The sequence below is a fragment of the Protopterus annectens genome, chromosome 5.part1 (genome assembly GCF_019279795.1).
Source record: "Protopterus annectens isolate FY-2018-M chromosome 5.part1, PAN1.0, whole genome shotgun sequence".
In the NCBI taxonomy this organism is placed as follows: domain Eukaryota; kingdom Metazoa; phylum Chordata; order Ceratodontiformes; family Protopteridae; genus Protopterus; species Protopterus annectens.
Window position 1 is genome coordinate 25,094,784 of NC_056736.1, and position 20,266 is coordinate 25,115,049.

A 20,266-nucleotide genomic window follows, 5' to 3' on the forward strand; every position below is an offset into this window, starting at 1 on the left:
AGGAACATTATGTTTGTGTTTGCCCATGACAGTCACTGTGAGTGGTACCTGGATCTGGCATTTGGTAAACGGCATCACAGATGATATCTGGATGTTCCTCAAACAACATACACAGTGGGAAATAGGCTAAAGACAGGAGGGTGATGTGCCAGACATGACTACAGCATGTAAGTGTAGCTATGCTGTAACTATGCTTCATTGAGACTACTGCCTGTTTAACAAGTTATGTGTGGTAATGGCTATTCTGCATGTTTTAAAACTGACAAGACAGTTCTCTGTTTGTGAAGGACCCCCATCTGTAGGGCCATCTGTGGACTGATCAGTGTGTGGAACCATTTGTTTCCTGTGTTAATCACTGAACACGCATCTGTTAACTGCAGGAGCATAGTGTGAGGATTGCAGTCAGTACATGGTGATAGTGATGAGTTACTGCCATCGCATCCCTGATTGGACATATGACATATGTAACAGTGGTATGACAGACACTGTCTGGGTTTCTCAGTAACATGCCAATAATGGGCCACTGTTCATAGCTGCAGTAACAAGTCTTCTACACTTTGTACAGATGACATGCAGTACATATTGCATGTGTTGTGCTCCCAATGCAAAAGTATACCAACTGTTGTGTTGGGTTTATGGTCATACCTATGCATGTTGTTATAAGTAATCCTGAATGCTGTTGACTATTATTAAGCCATATCTGTGCTTAAACTGCAACACCATAGGCTGTATGAGTTTAGAGGTCCTGGCAGAACCTCCTGTCCCACTTCAGCTGGCCATGGCACCGGGCACCAGCACACTAGTCCTAGAGGTGTATGTCTAGGTGAGTGACATCAGCAGGATTGCCAAAGGTGGTCATGTGGGTTGTAAAGAGTGTGCATGCTCTAAAAACATTGCTTCTTTCACAGACAGGCAGACACACGCACAGTTGACTTGTCTGGGATTAGAACACCTACCAAACTAGTTTAGCACACTACAGCATTATGCAGTTATAGCACATGCCATGGAGATTAATGGGTTACAGCACTCCCAGAGGTGTATTCGTAGGTGGATGACATCAGCAGGATTGCCAAAGATGGGCATTCCAAGTGCACTGTGGGTTGTACATGTCTGCTACCTCCATATACCCACTGCTTACTGTCACAAAAACACATTGACACTTGCCTATAACTGTCATATTCAGTTCTAATTGACAGCATCAACAAGACTTGCAGGTCTTGAACCCTGGGCCATGCACACTGAGATCAGTAGACATACCACTAAGCCATCTAGGTTATATGCATGTTGCATGGAGTCTATAATGCACATCCTACTACAGGTATTCCACAGTACTCAAAACAAATGGGACAGTCCCTTTGTGTACATATGTACAGTATCCTTGAATGTCCTGTACTCTGTGAAACAACAAAGACAAGTCTACATCTGTACAACTGTCATAACTACATATATGTATAATATGTGCACCTACGGGATGTGTACACACACACACACACACACACACACACACACACATATATATATATATATATATATATATATATATATATATACACATCTGAACGCCCTTTGTGACACAGAAGGGTTCCAAAGGAACTGATGTGTACACAAAACAGAGGCATCTCTTGTGTTATAACATTTAAATCATAAGCAGTTCACCAGAGAAGGGATGGTTGTTATGTATGTGAAGTTTGGGGTGGGGAATGTTGGCTAATGTAATCTACCCCAGGGATTCTGGAGATAGGGTGGGGGAATGATGGGTCTGGACCTACACCCCAGTGACCACTTCTGTGTCACTGCTCAACAGTGGCACAGGAAAATAACATACCCAACTGTAGTCGTATTGTTTACCATTCCTTACTATGTAATACTTTGTAGACACCGGTCACCACACATGGCTACCATGTTGTGCTAAATGACATTACACATGTGTATGCCTGGCTACAGGGTAGTCACACACACAAACATGCACACACTTGCCAGTATTGTGCATACAGATCTTGCCTATGTAAAGGTAACTAGTACAGTGGTATGCAGTTGGGGTATGTGTCACAGAACACATACAATTACACTTACTGATTCTACTTCTGAGCTGGGTGCCATCACAGAACCGATTACTTGCAGTGGGGAGGGGGGAAGAGAGAGGTTTAGCGATTGACAAGGATAAAAGCCAGTGCAAAAGGAAGTGTCTCTTTGAAATGCAGAAAAGCCCGCTGCCATGACAGGATGCAGACACAATACACACACACAACCACACTCTGCCATTTGCTGACACACACACTCAGGCATTTGCTGACACACACACAAACACATGCACACAGTTGCCAATGGTGAGATTAGAATGCCTGCCTATCTAAAGATCACTATTACAGTACTATGCAGTTACGAGATGCGCCACAGAGATTACACATTCCAAGGCAGTCGGACTCCCCTTCTACAATTGAGGACAACCACAGGCAGACTGACAGTCATGACGTACCTAGCTGGAGACCTGTGTGTTTAAAGTAGGTGTCCATTACAACCTAAATGCACAAACAAGACACATCATCCGCAGGTAAGCCTGAGAGGTGTAGTTGTAGCACAACAGAAACCTGAACTGGAGTATGGGCATCTGCAAAATGGAAAACTACTATCACTATACAGGGTTACAGTGGGCATGCTCATACACTTAGTAGCACAGGGCCGTTTGGGATGCACTATGACTACAACTATACAAGGTTATACTGGTCACGCTCATATTCTTAGTAACAAAGGGCTTGTTGGATGCACTGACTCAAATTACACAAGGTGGCAGTGGGTATGCTCATACATTTAGTAGCACAGAGCTGTTTGGGATGCACTCCACTGAAGGCCACAGTGTGAATGCTCAAACACTTACATGTACAGAACATGTTGTAATGGACTCCTATTGTGAACACACAGGTTTACAGCTGGGTACATCTTACCTGTCAGTATATATGCACATCATACTGGTTTACTACCTGATACTTGTATGTTGCCCGTAAATGATATATCTGTCTCTGTGCTGTGTGATACACATGCATACATGTACATGAAGTACTGACATATATGTTATGTATACACATTCATGCATGTGTGGCTATAACAGACAATAGGTTACCTGGGTCGCACAGGTGGATGCTACCTACAGCATGTATCACACACCTTGCTGCCCTGAAAGGCATACATTGATAGCAGGTTGTGGACAGTGGCATTATATGTGGAACAGTGGCATGTGCAAGCATAATGTGTGACCCACCTTGTTTAATGGTACTGAGGTGCAGGTGTCAAGATGACCTCTTCTGGCTGTGTTAATAGCTGTCATTATTAGCAGGATTGCTACCCTAAGTATATCTCACATTGGTCATATACACAAGTTCTGCCACTGTCCATCACTTTACATGGGGCATTTGCTACCAAGCACAGTAATGCCATGCACAGTGATGTCATGGTACAGGTGGCAACTGCAAGACCAAAACAATGAGCCAATGTCCTGCTGTTATTATGAGGTTGTCCAGTGTCTGTCATTCCGGGCTGTCATGACCGAACGATGAGCCTTCAACACAGAGCACATGCATCCATGTTCATAGGTTCATAGGTTCATAGGTTCATAGGTTGGTACTAGGCTATCAGCCCTAGGGCCTATACAAGCCTAGCCATAACAATTCCCTGGCTATTTCTTCTCATATTATTTACTTTCCTGGACCCCTGTCTAGCAGGGGGACTGACGTGATCCCTGGGGTGAATTTCCTTTCTCCCATCCAATCATCAAGGTTCCTCTTGAAGAGGTCCAAAGAGGCACTCTGCTTGACATGTATGGGCAATCTATTCCAGAGTCTGGGGAGTCTCTGGGTCAGGAACCTATCCCTCCAGCATGTTTTGTTTATTGTGATGGCAAGGTTTAGATCCCTGGAGCATGTAGCTCTGAGGGATTGGGATTTCTTTAAGTGTAGCATGTCCAACAGCTTTGGGTTTGACATGGCCTTGTATGTTAAGCAGAGATCGCCTCTGAGTATACGATATGCGACAGAGTATAGCTGCAGTTTTTTTTAAGGCGGTCAGAGTAGGGCATCTGCTTTAGGCCTGTGATTCTTTTAGTGAGGTATTTCTGAGGCCTTTCCAGTTGTTGCAGATGTCTTGAGAGGTACATACCAAATGGGGCGTTGTATTCTATAATGGGTCTAATGAGGGATGAGTACAGTGGGACAATGACCTCCTTTTTCTGGATGAAAAGCCCTTCGTGATGAGGTGTGCCACATAGAAGGATTTCCTGACTGTTGTGGCGATGTGGTTATCGAAGGTGAGACCACTGTCCACCTGTGTCCCTAAGTCTCTTATCACACTTTCTGTGTTTAGTGTACTGCCACCTATATGGTAATTCATGGATACATGTTTTTTCCCAAAGGGGATAACAATACATTTCTTGGCATTGAGCTTGAGCCCATGGCTCTGGCACCAACCATCTGTTTCTGTAAGGCCCTTTTGTAGAGTATCCACATCATTTGGGGATTCAATAATGGCTCCCAGTTTGCAGTCATCTGCAAACTTTGTTAGCCAGAGTCCCTTAGTGTTGACCTGTACTTCAGAGAAGTAGATGCCAAACAAGAACGGCCCCAGGACTGAACCCTGAGGTATTCCACTTGTCACTTTTCTGGAGCTGGATTTGGAGTCAGCTACTTTTACAGTGTGGGTTCTATCAGTAAGCCATTTAGCAACCCATTGGGTGACATAGGGATTAATGCCCAACTTAGTAAGTTTATCTATAATTCCAGAGTGGGGGATGGTGTCAAAGGCCTTGGCAAGGTCTAGATAGGCTGTGTGGACCACCTTACCCTTGTTCATGGCTCTGGAGACTGATTCAAAGAAGTCAATCAGGTTCAGGAGACAAGATCGGCCCTTCAGAAATGCAAACTGGGTGGGGTCCAGTGTTTGAAGGTTGCCAATGTCTTTGTTTATAAGTTCCATGATAATACACTCCATGGCCTTGCAGATAAGGCTTGTCAGACTGATGGGATGGTAGTTTCTGGGATCCAAGGTGGATCCCCCCTTGTGGATTGGGATAACTGTAGCTCTGCGCCACTCAGTGGGCATGAAACCTGAGGTGAGGCTATGATTAAACATGACACTTAGGTGAGGTGCCAGTTCATATTGTAGTTCATGTAGTACACAGCCAGGGATGTCATCTGGTCCCATGGATGCTGTATTCTTGGCTTTAGAGAGTGCGTTTTGTACCTGTGTGGCCGTTATTACTGGAATTTGGCAATCTTCCGGTATTGAGATGGGCCATTTAGGGGTGAGAGGGGTGAAGTTGGCACTGAATCGATCTGCCAGGATATTGGCAATATCCTTCAGATCAGTATATTTAATGTCATTCTGTTTTAGCTCAGAGCAGATCTGAGCATTGCTATTTATATTCTTGACATAGTTATAGAATGCTTTGTGGTTGTCTTTGGAATCTTTGGCAATTTTATTTTCGTAACTAGCTTTGGAGGATTTTATGAGGCATCTCAGTTTCTTACTGAGGCTAGTAAGGGAGTTTTTTGCATCCTGGGATTTTCCTCTTTTCTGCAAAAGTTTCTTCCTTTTGTTGTAAAGTTTGTTTATGGCAGGGGACCACCAGATTGGCTTCCTTTTTTGGATGAGAGCATTTTGGTTCTATTTGGGATGGCACGATTCATGCATGAGTGGATGTGCTTGTACAGTGCCTTAGTGTAGGATTCAGCAGTTGAACTTTCAGTTCCCGTCTGCATGGGTGTCATGAAGTTTGTCACTTCTGACTTGAGTAGCATGAAGTTGGCTTTGGAGAAGTTTTTTATGGTGGTTTCTTTACTGGGGGTGGGATGTGGATGTTAAGGCTGATTAGCTTATGGTCAGACCTGACTAACGAGGGGTGACCATAGGTATGGAGCATTGATATCCCATGTTGGTAATGACCAGGTCTAGGATATTGGAGCCCCTGGTGGGGCTATGGATTAGTTGATCCAGGGCGTTGAAATTTATGAATTCCAGGAACCGTTGCGCAAAGGTGTTGGGACATGAGTAGTTTTCCCAGTTAATGGCAGGGTAGTTAAAATCACCCAGTATTAGGGTGTTTGGTTCTATCTTAATATTTTACAGTATGTTTAGAAAGGTGTAGTGAGAATCTTGGGGTATGGTGGGGGATCTGTAGCAAGCTACAATTTGGATTGCAGTCTTACCTAGTGTTAGTTGCACTTGGAGAATTTCAGACACATTGTGTTGGCCAACTAGCCTGGTGGTGTGAATATCCTTGGTGAATATTGACACTCCTCCACCTTTAGTGTTTCGTCCTGGTTTGGTGGCCGAAAAGTGTGGTAAGAGTTGTAGCCTGGTATTGCAGGGGTGCTCTCTGGAGCCTTGAACCAGGTCTCAGTTACTGCACAGATATCGATGTTCTCCATTTTTAGGAGTGCCTCGAGAGTGCATTTTGAGGTTTAGACTTCTATCATTGAGTAGCATTACCTTCAGATTTTGCATGCTTGTACCTGTTACGGTGGTGGTTTTGTCCTTTGAAGTTTGCCTAAAAAAGGCACTATAGGGTGGCAAGAACCTTAGCCAGTAACCTGAATCCCAGTGGCGACAGGTGCAGACCATCTCTGGCAAAGCATCGTGGTCTGTCAATCATGTCATCCCAGGCAGACAGATACTGGATCCCCTTTGAATGACACCATAAGCTTAGCCAATTGTTGAAGTCAATCATTTTATCCTTATATTGTGGTATCATTCTGGGAGAAGGCAGGATGCTACTCAGGGCTAGGGTCATACCTGCCTGGGCCACATGATCCGAGAGTTCTTCCATGTCTCTTTTCATGTAGTCCAGGGAGGTACGTCTCAAGTCATTCACTCCAACATGGACAATGACTGAGTCATATTTGTACTTGTTGTGGAGTGATTTGAGTGCATGCATTATGTGGCGGATCCTAGCACTCGACAGGCAGCTGACTGTAATTTTCTCCTTATTCAACCTGGTGAGAGGGACATCAGTGTGCTGGACTATAGAGTCACCTATGACTAAAGTGTTAGGTACATTGTCTTGCCTTAGGGGCTGTTGCTGGGTGGCACACTGGTGTTGTGAACTATGTGACACATTGGTTGTGGTTGGTGTTTGTTTGTGTTTCAGCTTCAGAGGTCTTTGTTGCTTGGGCAGGTTACAGTTAAGGGCCTCTGCATATGTGGATTTAGTGTTGCTATATGTGGGTGTCGGTGCGGGTTTAGAAGGGCTATGTGTTGCTTGAGGTGTAGTGTGGGTGTTAACCTTCTCCTCTTGACTGTTTAGCACAATCTTGGGTGGAGAGAGCTTTGCTTCCATTTTGGCTATGTAAGTGCATCTCTCACAGGTTGTAGTGTTGGGTGGTAGGAGGAGAGGGTTTTCTGTGTACATGAGGCAAATGCTGCATTGTCCCAGTATGCCCAGATTCACCAGTTGGACAGGAGAAATCACCGGAAGCTGACCCTTGGACATGCCTGGTTTGGGGCTTTTTTTTTTTTCTTTGTAAAGTATAGGAGCTGTTTCCTTAGCAAGGTACTTTGCAATTATAGGCTGTTTAGTGCCTACTATTAATTTCTCCTTGTTAACAAGGAGAGTTCAGTGTTTGTATGAGTTTAAGGCTTCCTAGTGCTTTCCAGCAGGTATTAGAGAAAGTGCTAGTCACAGGGATGCTTAAAGGTAAGATTGAAAAGAATGCACTCTGCAGTGTGCACTAGAGAAGTTAGATGTGAAAGTAGGTAACCTGAGTTTTACCTGTTTAAAAAGTTAAGGTTTATTGGAGAGTTACTATTTTTAAAACAGCAAGATGGATTGAAAGGGGTGGTCACTTTTGTATTTTGGTTACACATGTGTGTGGATAATACCTAGGTCGCATTTACCCATATAGCCGCATTCCAAGGCAAATGTCCTACACACAGAAGCAACACCCTGAAACCTACATGACAATTGCATTGGATGCTTATGCTAACCAGTGCTAGATGTGTGGCTTTAGTAATCCATTTGCTCAATGTAGAACCTACAATGGGGAATACTGACATCTGTGCAGGGAGGAATACCTGGCTGAAGGCTCTATAGTGCACAATTGCACTATCACCATATAACTCAGATCCAGACATGTGGGCCATAACAGTGGTATGGACCATTCCAGGTAGTGGTGTACACATATTCATAAAGGCTACTCACATGTAAAGACCACTACTCCGATATAACCCATTACAGATTAGTCAGCTACAGGTGACAGTGGCAAATTCTGCATTCTAGGTTGTTTCCTCATATACATCCACCACCTTATTCCCAGACTACCAACACACATCCATATGTGGTATGACACAGTATGGTAGACCACCAGATAACCCTCCATTGGTGTGCTGTACCTAGGCCTACATCAACTGTGCAAATTACCCATGTACAGACACAGCGGCATAATGTGTTATGCAATGCAATAATACCACTGTTTGTAACCAGCTCAGTTGTACACATAGCAGGGTCCCTCGGATGTTGTCAGCATTAACACGGTCGACTGTTGTTGTACACCAGTAAACAACACCCTCATGGTTGGATATGACCTAACTGTACCTGCCCTGGATATGTACATCCCACACTCATACAACATAAATTACTTTACCATAGCTTTCATTTTCCTTTCTACATGCAGGTGGCTACAGTCATTACACACATGTACATGGCAAATAGCATGCTAACAGTACATAAGGTTGGATATCTATGTTGACAGAGGTAATATCCCCTCTCTACTGGTCACCCATGACACCTATCATATCATACAACACCCCATGTGGCATGTATGTCTTTAGAAATGTCCACCTAATGCAATGCCTACAAACATACCCAAATAACAGGACCATAGGACCTACACAAGGCCTGTATTGACAGACTCAGGGAAATCCATCTCTCCTCTGTATGTTCCTGAGTAGTCACTGGTGATATGTTCATGACATGTACATCCATGTGTGGCCACATCCCCTACATATACCCCATGTCAACAATTGTAAGCCATGCATGCTGTGTGCTGTCTGGACATTAGTCTTAGTACCACAATAGCCAGTACATGCTGGGGTGCGATGGTTACAAGCCACAGACCTCACACATGCTTGAATGAGTGTACTGCCTAGCTCTAACAGAGAACATTGCTGGCACTCTTCCAGTACACTTGAGGTGTGTGTGACAAATATGATGTGCTCACTGTTGACATTACAGTGCCCTGGCTTCACCATGGCACTGTCAAGTAACAGTTTGTAGGAGCATGACATGGAATAATGCTGTGTGTGTCATGCTGATATGTGCTGTTGAAATATATGTGCACTTGGCTACTCGGTGAAAGTGGTGGTGTCTACCAGTACATGAATACAACATCCATTATGATGTAATGCTTGGCTATGTTTCACACATGGTGTGGGGAAGGTGTGGAATGTATCCTCTTGACCTGCTAGTGCACGTATTGATGTAGACCACATATGTGTACGTGTATTGCTGTTTGTGTAGATTCCATATGTGTGCAATGTCTGATGTCTGAATGTGACTGTTGTCTTAGTACATCTTGCTGTTGCAATAGAGCCTCAACATTGCCAACTGTATATGGTGATATGCTCTAAGTACAGTAAGCCATACATGAGGTATGGACAGATGTTTGGACATGACTACTAAGTGGTGGGGCTTCTTTGCAGATGAATGATTACTGAGGACAGCTCACTGGTGTGTTATAACCAGTCCTACAATAACCTGTGTACCTGCTAAGGTCAGGTTTTGTTAACTGAAGTGGAAGACAGATAATGTAGAATGCTGTAAGGGTGACACTGAAGGCAAACCTCATGACACCTGTAACAGTAATACCTCCCCTGTTCATATATTTTGCATATAAAAGCACAGTTGTCGAAGGAAAGAGTCAGTAAGCATTGTACCAGAAGCGATAGTGCTGTACTTCTGTAGTACCTATGATGAGATAGGCAGATGTTTGTTTCACAGTACTTGCACGTGTGGGTGTGTGCGTCCATATATGTCATGTATGGTTGGGAATACATCCCACATGTTATCACTCTTCTGAACACTGTTGTTGACACCAGTACAGAGTGAAGTGTAGAAAGAAAGGCATAGGCAGGTGGTTAAACCTCACACATGTAAAATGTCTGTATGTGTGTGACATAGGTGTATATCTTTGTGAATGCCAGTGTGTGTGTGTGTGTGTGTGTGTGTGTGTGTGTGTGTGTGTGTGTGTGTGTGTGTGTGTGTGTGTGTATGGCTGTCCATGTGTATGGCTGTCCATGTGTATGGCTGTCCGGTTCCTGGAGTGAGGCTGTATTTTACCATAGTGAAATGTTAATGCCTCCTCCCCCCATCCACTCAATGCAATCTAGCATCCCTGTTGATATCATCAGTCATAGACGGGCATACTAACCACCTGTTAACATGTACACCCTGGGGTGTGACCTGTTGTTACATAGCCTACTGATGGACCCCCCACCCCACATACACTCACTGCACTGTAGTATCCCTGTCGCTGTCCTCGATCTTAGGCCATTCCAACTACCTGTACATGTGTAATCTCTCTGGCTCATCTTGTAATTGTGTAGTACTATAATGATGATATGCACATAGGCAGGGGTTCTCATCCGAACACTGGCAACTGTGTTTGTGTGTCAGAGTGTGTGTTACTGTGTCTGTGAATCCCTGAGTGTGTGGGTGTGTCTGTGTTTGCATGCTGTCATGGTAGTGGGTATTACTGCTTCCCAATGAGAAGCCACTATTTCCACTGGCCTTTACCCTTGTCATCTGGCATTCCACTCTTTTACCCACTCCGCGCTCCAGGTAACTATACCTGTGATGTCACCCACTATGGATGTGATGGCTCTGAACACAGTATCTTACTACACAGCTATCATGCTCTTGGATCATTAGAACAGTAAACATAATTGAAACATGGGAGAATATAACTGTGATGTGGAAGCTACAAAGTGCATGCAGGTATTGTCATACTGACCTGTGGGTAGTCAACATATACATATGGGACTCCTGCAGACATCAACATCCTCTAGCACATGCAACTACACCTGAAAGAGGAAGGAAGAATGTCAAGATCAACATGCTGTTAGTGTTGTTACACATGATACATACTGTCAGATGTACAAAATTAATTCTAAAACTGCAATGCATGGTATGTCTGCCGCCTGTCAACACTACTCAACAATATTAATCTATGATTGTTTGCCTAGTATATTCACCCTGTGCATCAGACCATATGAACATGTCCCTGCACCGATGGTGTGGATGACAGGGATGCGGCACAGGCATCATCATATGCACAGGGTGATAATGTTTGCCAGAGGCCTAGGCTGTGCCATTGGATGACATCATGTGTGTGTGTTAAGGCCTGTGATATCATTGGGCGTGTGTGGATGTTATACATGTGTGTGTGTGTGTTGAGGTGCCCAACATTTGTTTCCAGTGTGTGTGTATGCATGCACACAGATCTGGCATGTGGCTGGCCTACACTGGGGTAATATTGAAAGCTGCAGATTGTACAAGGCAGGTTTCACAGTTCATGGTGTCCGGCCATGGCCACATGACCTGCATCTGCCAGGGGTTGTACGGGCACTACCAGGCAGAGGTCCATATTGGGTAATGTCTTATGACACATGTCCACTGGAATTGTGTTCCTGTTGGGACCATCCAGGACCACGTGCACATGGCCTGCTGTGTCCTGGTGTGGACTGCACAGCACCAGCTGCACTGCTGCTGCTACCACCACTATGGGAGTGGGCATGTGCAGTAGCATGTTCACGTAGACCTTCAACAGGTGATGTAGCTGACCTATGTCCATATGCCTGATGCCTCACTCTCACCAGATGTTCCAGCACAGACATTCCATGCTCGAGGATTGACATGCCACGGTCAAGGACTCACACCATGTCACCCAATCGTCTATCCAAAACATCTGCAAGATGATGGTGAGCATTTGCAAGTGCCTGGATGTTGTCAGTTAATGAACGGACAGCAGCGCTCTGAAGCCTCAGACCTTCTCTGTTGTGTCATTCAGCACATGTCTGTGTCTCCATTACAGCCCGAAACATGTGTATGGTGACTCCAGCTGATGTGCTTGGTCTTGCAGGGACATGTTGGCCAGTGGTCCTCCTACGAGCAGCGCTGGGCACATGCCTGTGTGGGACATCACCAGTCTGTTGACTGGGGTCATGGTGTGCAAGCACACCTTCCATAGTCACCACACTTCCCTGTTCCATGCTACCACCCACCAACTGTTCTTCCTCTATGGCCGGTGGTGATGGGGTATGTGCAGGCAGGGGAACTGCATGCGAGGATGAGGGGGAGACAGGTAGAATGGCAACCAATGACACAGAATCAGCCCCTGACAACTCTGCCTGTGCCTAAATCATACTATCATCATCACTGCTAGAGTCTGTGGGGACACTAACATCAGGTGGACTGCAGGAGGGCAACACACCTACATCAACACCTGTGAGGGGAAGATAACAACTGTACATTACAAGTTATACCAGACACACACAGACAGAGACAGACAGAGACACAGACATACCCAGACAGACAGACACACACAGACAGGCACAGACACACACACACACAGACACGCACAGACACACAAACACACACAGACACACACACACACACACACAGACACACTCACACAGACACACACACTGACACACACTGACAAACACTGACACACACTGACACACACAGACACACACGCTACATGCAGTTGATATGGCAGATGGCATTCAGCTTAGGCAATTATAGTTTTGGCTTAGGCAATTTTAGTGGTAGTTATCATACATCCCTGAGTTGCACACAACAGCATGCATGTGCTAAAGCAGACGGCATGCACCTTACATAATTATAGTGGTGGTTAGTATACATACCTGTATTGCACCATTTGTGTTAGTAGCCTATGCCCCATACCTGCAACACAATGCATGCACTTTGCACCATTGCACTGCACTGCCATGGTGTGTGCAACATACACCACATGTTAACAGAGCATCGCTGACCTTTGTACATCTGCCACTGATGCTTTGTGTTGGCCACCACCCCTATGTGTGAGGACATGAGGAGTAGGACTACATACTATGTTTGTCTGAGCCCTAGCTTGCGTATCTCCCCCCAAAGCAATGCATGTCTGTTTAACATTATTCCGCCCACCCCTGAGTTGAGTGTAGACATTGTACATGTGGCTGTACACACATGTTTGACATGGCTGTCCCTACTTTGCAATGGTGCCACAGACCAGCACAGGTTTACAGTACACCGGCCTGCTGTGTGGCGTATGACCTTGCTAATCACATGTAGTATGGCATGTCTTCTGATGACGTGTTGAATGACATGCGTACATGTGTAACACAATGGTGTCCTTTCCAATCTACAGTACATTAATGGTGTCCCAATGCAGGGATGTGTTATACTAACATGGGCCTTCAGCTGATGCAATGTTGTCTGTCCACCCAACAAATATGCAGGGACATACTCCTCATTGAGCTGATGTGCAAAACCATTGCAGGGCATCATGTGGCTTCACAATTGTTATACAGTGTGAGCTACTGACACAGTTCATAGCCATGACTATGTTCACATACAATACATATCTAATGTGGAATGTGACCCACGTCACTGGGGTGTTTACACAATAAACCTTAATGTGGAATGTGTGACACAGGTCACAGAAGGGTATACGGATGACATCCCTGCACATCTGCAACCATATTACTGATACCTGGCAACTATGCCCACACATGGCTAACTTACAAGTACTCTATGTCCCACATGCCATCTGTGTACCTCACACACATGAAGAGCAGGCATGACAGTGATGTCTGACACCAGCAAGGTGAATGTACTGTATCTGTGGCTTGATGTGGATGTATGTGTATGTTGTGCAACACATGTATGTATTTGGATACTGTATAGGTGAATGCTTCCATGTCGTGACACACTCAAGATGTTCAAGACATGTTATGTGGTGGTTTCCTGTTATGCCTACACAAGCTGTGCACAGGCCTGTATGATGTTTAGTGTTTCACATCTGCAATATCACCATTACACAAAGGCCATAGCTGTATTGTGTCGAGCCAATGTACAACAGGGTGTACACACATGTACATCACTTCTGCTTTGTGTGTTGATTCATGTTTCTGGCCATCCTCCATGGTCATGTGTACACATGTTCAGACCAATGGTTGTGATGGCCATCTTACTTCACATGTCAGTGTTATCCCATATGACATACACCCATAGATGTCATATGCTCCACTGAGGACAGGGTTATGCAGACAAAGGGTGGTATGTATGGGATGTGAGACATGTTTTGCAGGATAGTTGATCAGTGTTGCAGTCAGCCCACTACATGTCATGGACATGTCTGATAGCACATGACATTGTGTGACATTCATAGCAAGGGTATACTCCACAGGGGTGTATCCTGTGGGCTGGGCATACTCCAGCTCCAACACATTTAGAGTTTGTGCACATATATGCTGTTTGTACAGTACTGTTCGTATTCTCAACATGTGTAATGCTGATATGTAGTACCTGTCCCTACAGTGGATCACACCTCCACCATTGTATTCACACATCTGGCAATGACAGTTTGGAAGGTTTAGTGTGGGTGTTTCATATAGTCTTCAATTGTTTCACATAGGTAAACAGTGTGATGCATTGCAGGTCTGACCAGTGTCCATTAACAGGACCACAATACATTATGTGTACATGTGTTATGGCAGATAGCATGCAGTTAATATGTTCCATGCATTATCAAGCCTGGTAAATAATAACAATCTCACCTGACACAGGCTGCTGTCACTGCAAAACACCAGAGGTATCTAAACAGGAATGTCACAGCAGTAAGATCATTATCCACACCTGTGTGATAGCTACAGGGTGCAATGTCCATGTTAGCACATAAGACAGTACAATACACTATACTATGGAGTAAGCAAATCTGTGTATACATAGAGTAGCAGACTATAGTATGTGGCATGTGTGAATACATGCCTTGCATATGATGTTACATTACATATTGTACAGTAACACATGTAACTATGTGATATATAGCTGTGTTTTATGTGCAGTAGTGACTTACAAGGTAACTCCAGGCTCGGTGGTTGAGAGACACCCACTTGCACAATACTAGCTAAAGCTTGTGGATGGAGGTCTTCAGGTGTCCCCAGATTGGCCAGTAGCTCCTCAGTACATGTGAGTGGGGGCTGGGTGAGTGCCCCCCCACCTGTCGCATCTTGTTCCCTGTCGATTGCATTAGCACGCTGTTTCGGCCCTCTTATCAGGTCATTGCAGTGTCGGCGCACCTGCTGATAGGTGTGATTGTGACCACCAACATCATTTACCCTCCTGCAGAGTTCCTCCCACAGGGCGCCCCGCTGCTGTGCATCCTGTGGCACATGGCTGAAGAGCATTGTGTAGTTGTCGAGGAGGTATGAGATGAGGACCTCATCCTCCAAGCGGCTGTATGCCAGCAGTCTGCTATGTGGCATACCTGGAAGACATAACGATGGAGACAGGTCACAGTAACTCACAGAGAAGTACAGCAGTACAGCTGAACATACATGTGTATCACATTTATTAAGATTAAAAATACATCTTTGTAAATCTACATGACACTAACACCACTGACATGTATAAGTCACACACATTTGACACCTACTGGTGATGTGATGTTATCGCCATATATGTGTGTGTCATGTGATGACATTGTTCATACACCATGTGGATGTTGTCTTGACGTGGGCATGTCTGCTTGCCTGTAGTGGTTTATTTACCTATCAGCACATGCCTCGATGTGTTCACATTAATGCAATCAACCTTAATGCTGTGTATATGCCACATATATAGTCATACATAGCCATTGGGGACATGACCTGTGACCCTGAAGACTTGCAAGCATGTATGTGTTTTGCCATATACATCTTCATGGCACTGTACAGCTGTGTAGCATCCTGCCATGTATTGCCTATGTTGCACATGTGTAACACATGGGACAATAGCTAGCCTGATTGTATTTGCAGGGTTGGATATCAACTATAGCATGTAGGGTCATAGTGACTGACCTAGTAGGCTATATGCCCTGGGCCATTTGTGAGCCTAGGCAGACAGGTTACCTAGCTGTAGGCAACAGACAGGTAAGTTTCAGTGGCCAGTTCAAGCAGTGCCACAGAACTGATACGCATGGTTACTGATATATTTGGCATGCAGTCATCACACCATGTCACAGAGAGGGGCGATGTGCAGCTTCGCTGGACAGGGATGCATAGTATGGCAAGAGTATGTTAAGTGTATGGGACAGGGATCTGTCAAGCATGTTGTGATCCTTGTACTAGAAAGGTGGATGTCCATGATGTATGTGTTTATTTGGGATCAGGATGTGTTAAGCGTAGCATGTCCAACACCTCTGGGTTGGACATGGCTTTATTCAGGGTAGGCTGCATGCTACATAGTGCATCTAGGGATTGTTAAGGGCAGTGTATGCCATCTACACATGGGCAATAACCCTTAAAGGAAATATGTGATCAATTATGGGTAACATGGGTGTTGAGTATGGCTGAGCAGTTATCTCTATATTCCTGGATGGCACCCTGTCATGATTAGGGGTGTCACATATGATTACCTGTCTTTTGTGGTGATGTAACTATCAAAGGGAAGTATTGTCCAGCTGCATCCCATACACACAGTTGCCATTATGTTGACTGCTGCCTAGGTGGTAGTTAATGTGTACTGGGTTTGTAACATAGGGGATGACAACGCAATACTTAGCTGTCAGATTGTGGCCATACATTACTCACCACACATCTGACACACTAAGGCCCTTCTGTATGTTGAATGCAGCACACAATGAGTCAACTATTGCTCCTATTTCATAGTCATTTGCAAACATCAATAGGCTGATGCCTTCTGTGTTAGTCTGTGTGGTATAGATAACAAAGAGGGGGAGTACCAGGAATGACCCCTGTATTACTGTGGTTGGCACTGGTTTGATGTGCTTGTATTTGTCAGACACCTTCTGTAGTGTCGGTTCTGCCAGCAGTCCAGTTTACAACCACTCCTGTGACATAGGAATATACACCTAGTTTACTGAGTGTAGCTGGAACACAGTATGGGTGATGGTGTCCTACAACCTGGCAAGGTCATGATATGCAGTGTGAATCAACTCTACTGTCATCTACATCCGTACCGAGTACATCAGTTATGCTGACCACAGTCCATGGCTGTACAGACCAGACTCAGCAGGGTAGTTGTGCACTATGTCCCATTATCAATGTTATCTCCCCCTTTGTGGGGTGTGATAACTGTTGCTGTGCACCATTTGGTGTGTACACAGCCTGACATGGAGCTATGATTGAACATGATGTGTAAGTGGATAGCTGAATGTTCTTACATTTGTGTAGGATACACCCTGGGATGTTGACAGGTCCTATGAAAACTGTATGCATGGTTTTAGAGTGTGCAGCTTGTACCTGCTTAGTCATTAGTGCAGGGGCCCTGTAGTGTACATGGATATATTACTAAGTGTACCTGTTGGGGGGGGGGTGGGACTGGGTTTAGGTTCTCTGAGACCCTATCTGGATGAACAGGTGCTATTTCTGTAGGTACAGTACTTCCCATGCCATAGTGCTGTGCAGCATGGCAGGTCTTGTCGTTGCCATTACAATTAATGACACAACTATAGAATGCTACGTGCTTGGCCTCATAATATGTGGCTAATTAGTTTCACAGTAGCTTTGCGTGGTTTTATATGGTGTATCAGCATCTTACCGAGGCTGACAAGGGATCACCTACACTCATGTGTATTCACTCTTGCAACAGTTACTACCTTCTGTGGTACAGTTTGAAGCATGGTACCACCAGTTTGCTTACTTGTTTGTGTTGGGTTGAAGCCTGGTTCTGTTTCAATGGCACAATCACTGCACATATGTGACTGCTTAAGGTTAATTTGTGTAGGATTCAGCATTTGCACATGCATTGTCCATCTGCATGGGTGCCATGGCACTCACCACTCTGCTCTTAAGAAACATAACATTGACATTGGAGACTAACTACGTGTAGCATACTCTTAGACCTGTTTGTGTGACTACTGTGATCCAGGTCAGTGGGGTCGATGGAATCCAACATGCACTGAGCGCAGGTGTTGGTACATGAGGAATCTTCCGAGTTCATAATGGAATAGTTGAGAGTAGCCGTTATTATGGTTCTGTCTCTGACCTAATCTCCCCCATTACTGGACATTATGACAGTTGGGAAGTCCGTGGCCTAGTGGGTGATCTGTCTCTAGGTACATTTTGAATTCCACTTTGGCACAAAGGTAGTTGCTCAGCATAATGCATCTGATGTTATGCAAGTGCAATTAGCATCTTAGGTGTACATATCCTTCAAGAATATGGACACACCTGTGAACCATGTGTTCCAATAAAGGATAATGGGAAAGGGTGAGGTATGTGTTATAACATGGTCATACAGGTGTGCTGTCCGGAGCATTGAAACGTGTCTCAGCCACTGCACAGATATGTTCTCCATGTTAGGGATTGACATATGTGTGTTCTTATAGTGTTTCTGACATGTATAATTGTGTAGCGAGACCCGCAATTTATTGCTTGGCTGTCCGTGTAACAGCAGTGGACCCTCACTTGAACCGTGCATGATGAGGGCACTATAAGGGAAGCATGAGCCCTATGCAGTATCCAGATTCCCAGGGGTGACAGGTGCAGGACCTGTCTGGCAAAGCATCATGGTCTGTCAGACATGTTATCCCAGGACGGCAGATACTGGATACCCTGTGACATGCACCACTACACTAGACAATTGTGGAATACAATCCTTTTGTCCCTGTACTGCAGTATCATTCTGGCCAATGGCAGAATGCTACCCAGGCCTTGGGACATACCTGCATGGGATACAAGACCTGACAGTTCCTACATGTGTTTCCATGCAGTCCAGGCTACTGCATCACAGGTCCTGCACAACAACATGGAATATGCCAGAGCCATGTGTACAGTTCAAAAGGTGGTCTAAGTGTATGAGTATGTGGCTAGTCATGGCAGACAGGCAACTGACAGTATGTATGCCCTCGTATAGGTTGGTGTGTAACATAGTGCTAGTGTTTGCATTCACAAATGAGTACTGCTGGGCATGTTTCCAGTCATGTGTTCAGATGTGTGGCACAATTATGCAAACTATGTCATACAGTTTGTGTATTTTGGTGTTTGTCTCTTCCTGCTTGGGGGGTCACTTATTTGGCTAGATACTTAGATGAGTCTGTGAATTTGTGTGATTTCCGGTAGTGTGTGTTGGTGTCCTTACTGTGTTCTGTTAAGGGTATGTGTTGGTTGTGTTGATGAGCTGCATGTGTGAACCTACACCTCATGACTGCCCAGTCCAGTGATGGCTGTAGACTGGGCTGCCTTCCAGCTTACCCCTGTAGCTGCATCCCAAACAATGTGTGGGGTGTGGTGTTAGGTGGGTCTTGCAGCGTACATGGCATATAGATTACATTCCCCCAGGATGGCCACATACACAAAGCTGACATTAGGAAATTCCAGTAGCTGACTAGTGGACATGCCTGTATGAGCAGTCAGTACTACAAATGCCAAGTACTGTATTTAGTTTATGTATTGCCTATGAAGATGTTATAGACAGTAATGCTCACATGTAAATATTTGTGTTATGGACATGACAACACTGGCTATTACAGAAACATAGTGGCTACCTTTAGCAGCAATCCTCCTCTGAGGAGCACATCACATCCTGTTAGTTGATTACAGATGATGCAAGTGTCTACAGGTCTGTTTCCTTCTCTGGGTATATACTCACATATCCACCAGGACCATGAGCTCTGCTGGGCACATGCACCCACTCTCCAAACAGAGTCATGTATTAATAGGCTCTGATGCCACTGTCAAAATGATCAGGATATAGTCAGACAGAGTGATCCATCACCTATGTTGCAGCTATTACACATGGACAGCTGTCTCCTACATCTTACACTCCTATTGCAGATGTTACACTGGCATTAAAGATGATATGCAACCTGTTTAATTTTCAGTGCTGTGCACTACCTTACATACAGTATGTGCAGGCAGCTGTTAGGATGGCAATGAAAGGTTGGGCTACACAATCCTGGTAGTTCAACCAGTGTGTCTGTCCTCTCAATATCCACTCCATGTAGGTGTGCACATAGCCATTTGGTCCAGCCCTGTACAAGGGTCACTACACATTTGC